Source organism: Tupaia chinensis, unplaced genomic scaffold (assembly GCF_000334495.1).
Source record: "Tupaia chinensis unplaced genomic scaffold, TupChi_1.0 Scaffold147433_1, whole genome shotgun sequence".
Lineage (NCBI taxonomy): Eukaryota > Metazoa > Chordata > Mammalia > Scandentia > Tupaiidae > Tupaia > Tupaia belangeri.
In genome coordinates, this window is record NW_006207284.1 from 3,046,269 (window position 1) to 3,053,576 (window position 7,308).

The window sequence follows — 7,308 nt, forward strand, 5'->3', positions numbered from 1 at the left end:
GGAGAGTTTGTCAGAGGATTTAGAAGTCAGTTGGGATATTTTAGGGAACGATGAAGACAGGAAAAAGAGGAAAGAGAGGTGATTTATTTGATTGATAACTGATAACATCATTATGTTCTCTCTTATCTTGTCCTTGCAGGAGATGAGTAATAAAAGGTGCTTTAGTGCCACTAAACGGTTCCCTCTTTTGAACTTCATTTTTATGTTTTTATAATGATCTACTAGGTTGCCTTACTCATACTGATCCCCAAAGTTGAGTATCTATGGCAAGTAGAAGCAAGGTATGAGCAAATGCTTCATTTTAAAAAAAAGTTTATTTGCCCGTTACTTCTAAGAGAGAGAGGAGGGAGGAGAGAAAGAGAGACAGAGAGAGAGAGAGAGACTTCCAGCAGGATTTTTGTGCCATGATCCTCCACCAGGATCTGAGAGAGAAAGAGAGGAGAGAGAGAGAGAGAGAGAGAGCAAGCATCTTCCAGGGGAGATGGCCAGGTTGCAGTCCCTTTCTCTGTTTCTCCTCTGGGATTTTGGGCATGCATGCACACATATCCAGCATGTTTTTCAAGCCTTTGGGTCCAGGACGCGAACCATACAGTTAGCCATATGTGATCTAGCCACCACCATGCCACTGGCTGGCCCCAGAGGAATGATTTTAAAAGAATCCATATCTCTAAGTCTTTGCTTTACAGAAAGATTTTCCTTTCTCAAATGTATTTCCAGTTCACTTGCTGGACTCCAAGATAGTCACTAGATAGACATTTCAACTCTTATTTTGCGATATTATAGTAATAGAAGTAGTTACACTAATTAAGATATTTTGTGAATCAATAAAATGTGGAGGTAAAAAAAGGAATGGAAAACAACTGTAGACTTCAGAGACATTTCTTGTTTCATATATATATAAATATACACACACATATATATATATATATATATATATATATACACACTCAGGAAGTCTTGTTTCAGATATATATACACATATATAAATATGTGTGTGTGTGTATATATATATATATATGAAATGGAAAATTATTTGTTGATGATAACATGCATGATTAAGCCACTATGCAATGTATTCTGGATGGGGAATCACATTTTGTTTGCTGTAATGATGCTCAGTGAATGAATGTAAAATAAATAAATAAAAAAATGAAATACCACATTTCTCATTCATTTTGCAAGTGTTACTCCAATATTCAATATGGGCTCTAAAGTTTGTTGAGCATCCAGGGTCAGAAATACGAGCTCTGCTTTTTGATGGGCTTGACCTATTGACCCAAGAGAGCAGCTGGTGCGGTTTCTACAGCTGCCCTTGGTTTGTGGAGCTTTTTACCCAGAAGAGCTCTTTTGAGGGCTTTTCTGGGAGAAGGGCTATGCCTGCATGGATTTCTCTCTGAAGACCCTACTAGGTCTGGCAGAGAAAACAATGATAAGAAGGCAAACAGAGACTGAAGGATTGATTCACGAGAAGAACAACAGCGAGGAAAGCTGTCTGAAATGAAGTGAACACCTGAACTTTAGTAGTTCTTCTACCACAATTGGAAGGAGACATGGAGGCACATAGCTCTTCACCCACAAGACAAACTCTTCTGGGCATGGCAGAGGCTGCTTCCCTGACAGTGATCCCGCAGCCAAAGGATGCTTAGTGCATTTGAGCAAGGATGGTGGAAGGCCTTTGTTAGGGTTACCCAGTGAATGCCAGTGGTCCAGCAACACAGGATCCTGCCCGCCCCCTAGCCTGCCTCTTCCAGTCCTCTCCACCTAGTTGTCTGAGTTGTATTTAAATGTCCACTAAGGACATATTTGCTGATCACATTGTGCTGAGTTAATCTGCTTCCCTTGGTTAGAGAGGTTCTCAAAGATAAGGACCTCTTCCTATTTGGTACTGAGAACCTAGGGCCCTGCCTAATGTAGGGCCCAGTAAACACTGGCTAAATGCTGCCATCACATCTTGTACCCACTGCCAGCCTAGTATTCTCGTGTGGTGCTGTTAATTTTCTTTAGTTCGCTGCTTCCCTGCTCTGTGAGACCTCAGAAGGCCAGGACCATTTCTTAATTACTCTGTGTTTTCAGAGCCTAAAGGAGCACCCGGGCTTAGGAGGCCGTAATCAGTGTTTGTGGATTATTCACGAGGCACAGGCTGAGCAGGATGACAGCTTTGACTCCCCGACCTGCCACGACTGCCATCTGAAGGGATTTAGCGTGCCTCACTGGGCCTGTAAAATCACTTTTACTGCTATAAGAGATTGGAATTTAGGCAGCTGTTATAGACATCCCTGTTGGGGTAGACTGAAGAAATAGTTGAGTTGGAAGGACTATTAGACCATTAGATTTAGAATGTTCTAGTTCTCCACCATAACTCTGTGGCCTTGATTAAGGTGGAGTACATGGTGACAGTAAGACCAATAATCTCTGCCTCATGGAGTTTTAATTTTTAAAATATTTTTAGTGACTATTTTATTATTATTTTTTTTTTTGGAGAGGTTTTTACTATAGGGCATGTGTGCTCGCCAGAGAGACAGAGAGACAGAAAGTGAAAAATCACCCCCCAGGGGGGATGGCCATGTTGCAATCCCTTCTCCTCTCAGGATCTTGGGCATGCACGAACATGCACCCAGTGTGAGTTTAAGCCACCTGGCCCAGGACTCGAACCGCAGTCGACTACATGGGAGTCAAGAGACATAGGCATTATGCCAACTGCTGGTCCTGGTGACTATTTTAAATAAATACAATAGCAACACATGCTTATGATAAATACACATTGAGTATTCCTTATCTGAAAGGCTTAGGGCCAAAAGTTTTGAAGTTAGAATTTTTTATTTAAATTTTGGGATAATGGCATATATTCAATGAGATGTCTTGGAGATGGGGCCCAAGTCTAAACAAGAAATGTGTTTATGTTTTATATGTACTTTATACACATAACCAAAGGTAATTTTATACAGTACTTTTGTGTTGCAGCATTTTCTCTGAGACCTGTCACATGAGGTCAGACAGGGAGTTTTCCACTTGTGGCATCATATCAGTGCTCAAAAAATTTTGGATTTTGGAGCATTTTGAACTTTGATATTTTCGGATTTGAGATGCTCAGCCTGTAGTACATTATGCAACATGGGCTTTCTTATTACAAATATTCCACTGTAGGCACAACCACAGTGGCATGGTAATGGCATGCTGCTCTGCAGTGCAGGAGGCCGTATAGAGGATTGGGGCTTGGTTCTTGGGTCAGCCTATACACACTGCACAGACACTTGTTTGCCTGCGATCCTGGCTGGCTAGGAAAGGCTGGCATGAGTTCCTATTGGGGGTGATTGTCTTTATGTCTTTCTGTCTGGCTGTCCTTCTCGCTCATAAAAGAAAGAAAAAAACTTAAATAAAAAGTTTTTCTGGAGCCATGCCTTCTGCTTTTTTGGATTTCCTTTTAGGTTTAAAAATGAGATGGTTTCCCTGACGGACAGGAGAGCCTTTTCTCCTTGTACATGTCTCTATCAATCTCCCTGCCATTCAAACTGGTTCTTGAAGTCTTGACTTTCCCTCCTGTAGTTTAAAGAAGTTTCTTTCCCTTACAGCTTAACTGTTGGGGATCACAGCCTCTGCCTAAAAGTGGGAATAAAGTGGGGAGTCAGACAGAGGCAGGGAAGGGGCAGCTCTGTGCACCCTGGGCCACAATCCCTGACTGGAAGCTGTGATGTGACATCCCAAGGACCCTGGGTGTGTGTTTGTTTGTTCTTGGTTTCTAGGCTGCAGTGGGGGTCATAATCTGTCGTTTCCTGTTGGCTTGCCTTGGCTTCACATCAATCCTGCCCAATGCCGGCACCTTCTAGATCTGTTTTGATACACAGTATGTGGCTGGAAACCCCATGGTGTCCTGAAAACATTTGCTTGACCTGACAAGGCCTTCCTGCTCTTTTCAGTGAAGCAGGGCTTGCCAGAACACAGGGGCTTGGGACCTTTGGACCTTCTCAGCAGTGTCAAAGTTTTGATTTCAAATGTCAATCTTGCCACCTCTTCCTCCTCAACTTTTCTTTCTCAATAATCTGTGCTCTTTGGCTAACAACTAAGGGCTAGTTGGTTACCTGCCTTCATAGTCGTTGTCTGTGGAAATTTGAAATCAGCTGTGAAAGTGCTTCTTGTAACGAACAGACTCAAGAAACCTGGCTTTGTAACTACTATAGCTTGTGGTGAAGCATCGTGGGTCAGTTGGACAGGGTTTTAGGATATCCTGGATTGGAAGTGGACAGGGGCCTGCTTAGCATGTCATTCTGTATTTCCTGTCCTGAAAAATCAAGCTCAGAGGTTTAGATTTTTGGAGATTTTGAACTTTTGATATTTTCGGATTTGAGATGCTCAGCCTGTAGTACATTATGCAACATGGGCTTTCTTATTACAAATATTCCACTGTAGGCACAACCACAGTGGCATGGTAATGGCATGCTGCTCTGCAGTGCAGGAGGCCGTATAGAGGATTGGGGCTTGGTTCTTGGGTCAGCCTATACACACTGCACAGACACTTGTTTGCCTGCGATCCTGGCTGGCTAGGAAAGGCTGGCATGAGTTCCTATTGGGGGTGATTGTCTTTATGTCTTTCTGTCTGGCTGTCCTTCTCGCTCATAAAAGAAAGAAAAAAACTTAAATAAAAAGTTTTTCTGGAGCCATGCCTTCTGCTTTTTTGGATTTCCTTTTAGGTTTAAAAATGAGATGGTTTCCCTGACGGACAGGAGAGCCTTTTCTCCTTGTACATGTCTCTATCAATCTCCCTGCCATTCAAACTGGTTCTTGAAGTCTTGACTTTCCCTCCTGTAGTTTAAAGAAGTTTCTTTCCCTTACAGCTTAACTGTTGGGGATCACAGCCTCTGCCTAAAAGTGGGAATAAAGTGGGGAGTCAGACAGAGGCAGGGAAGGGGCAGCTCTGTGCACCCTGGGCCACAATCCCTGACTGGAAGCTGTGATGTGACATCCCAAGGACCCTGGGTGTGTGTTTGTTTGTTCTTGGTTTCTAGGCTGCAGTGGGGGTCATAATCTGTCGTTTCCTGTTGGCTTGCCTTGGCTTCACATCAATCCTGCCCAATGCCGGCACCTTCTAGATCTGTTTTGATACACAGTATGTGGCTGGAAACCCCATGGTGTCCTGAAAACATTTGCTTGACCTGACAAGGCCTTCCTGCTCTTTTCAGTGAAGCAGGGCTTGCCAGAACACAGGGGCTTGGGACCTTTGGACCTTCTCAGCAGTGTCAAAGTTTTGATTTCAAATGTCAATCTTGCCACCTCTTCCTCCTCAACTTTTCTTTCTCAATAATCTGTGCTCTTTGGCTAACAACTAAGGGCTAGTTGGTTACCTGCCTTCATAGTCGTTGTCTGTGGAAATTTGAAATCAGCTGTGAAAGTGCTTCTTGTAACGAACAGACTCAAGAAACCTGGCTTTGTAACTACTATAGCTTGTGGTGAAGCATCGTGGGTCAGTTGGACAGGGTTTTAGGATATCCTGGATTGGAAGTGGACAGGGGCCTGCTTAGCATGTCATTCTGTATTTCCTGTCCTGAAAAATCAAGCTCAGAGGTTTAGAAGACAGCCTGTGTTTGGCCTTGATTGCCAAATAGATGCTGATACCAAACCTTTCCCAAACCTGCCCTGGGACAACCCCCCAAAAAATGGGACATTAAATGGGATTGTTTTGATTGTGTCTCCCATCTTTTGGGGATCCTCAGACCCTTTTGGAAAATAGCTGTGATCTGTGGGCCAGGTTCCCAGGAATGTGCGTCAGCATGCTCGACATTTTGCACTAGAGACGTGTTTTGATCTCACGTGACCCTCTAGGCCATCACATCTCACACCGAATGGATCACACAGGTTGTTTCCCTTCCTCTGAAGTAGGCTCCACTTTTTGGTGGCCATGTTTATGCACTTTGAACAGTTTTGGTTAAATCCCAAAGCCAAACACACATCAGATACAGGACATGCCCGGTCACTCCACACCAAGGAAAACTTAATAGGGCTATAAACACTTTATACAGGTCTTTACCACTGTTATTTAATTAACTTTTACGTTACTGTGTACCAGGAGAGCCATACTGTGCAGCTGGGTGACAGATGGGCAAACCAGGAACAAGATGTCAGCATTAGGAACTCAGAGTGTAGAAAGAGCGCCAGCTTCAAATCTGACTAGGACTTGACTCTTGGCTCTGACCCATAAATAATCTGACCTCTATGAAACCTCACTTTCCTCGTCTTCAAAATGGGATCATAATAATACAAGCTCTGACATAATGAAGGTTCATTTGATAATATGTGCAAGTACCTCTTGGAGTGCACCAACAGAGTTTGTGTCAGAGTGTCTGACTATTGGGCCTGTGATTTGTGGGAGGTGTGTTATCCCAGTTTGGTGTTAGTCCTGGAATTTTGCCTTTCTAAAAAATTAATTAATTTATTTACATTTAATCACATCTTAAGTGTACAACTTTTTTTTTTCCAGCACAAATAATATACACGTCAGTCAATCCAAAGATATTATTCTGTAACTTATCAGCAAATAGCTTCTCATTTTTTTGGTCAACTAGGCATACATTTACTTTTTTTTTTTCTTACCCTTTTCCTTCTCTCTCTTCCATACTAAACTTGTTCTCCACATTTTATTGATTCAAAAAATATCTTAAACTAAAAATATGTACAAAAGCTAGAATCTAGTGACAAGTGCACTGTAATTTTTTTCTGAAACATTTTTCCAATGAATTAATTTACATTTATTCCCTGAGCATCATCACAGCATCCAAAATGTGATTTCCCATCCAGAATATACTGCACAGTGGCTTAATCATACATGTTATCATCAATAATTTTCCAGTTCTTGAGTCATACATATAGATATATATGTATATTTCCCCCCTATTTCTCACCCTCTGCCATTTCCCACCCTCCTCCCACACCATCTCAGGTGTCCACAGTTGTTTTCCATTCTTCTTCCCCTTACATTTTATTGACTCACAAAATTTCTTAAATAATCTAACTACTTTCAATAGCAAGTTCAGTTGGTATATACATATCTGTGAATATATGTCTGACTTTACATGTGAAACTCTGAGTAGAGTGAATATAAGGGAGCACCTAGCTGATGCTATATACTATGGTCATTAATAGGTATTTTTAAATGAATTTTTTAATTTCAAGAAAAGTAGTTTTTAGCTTTAATGAATGAAAGAAATGCTAAGGAAATTTGCTTAAAATGTAAAGCCAGGAAACAGGTTAGGATTCTGTTCAAATAGTCGGAACATGAAACTATCGACAGCTCAAGACAGGACAAAAGTCCTTAAGACC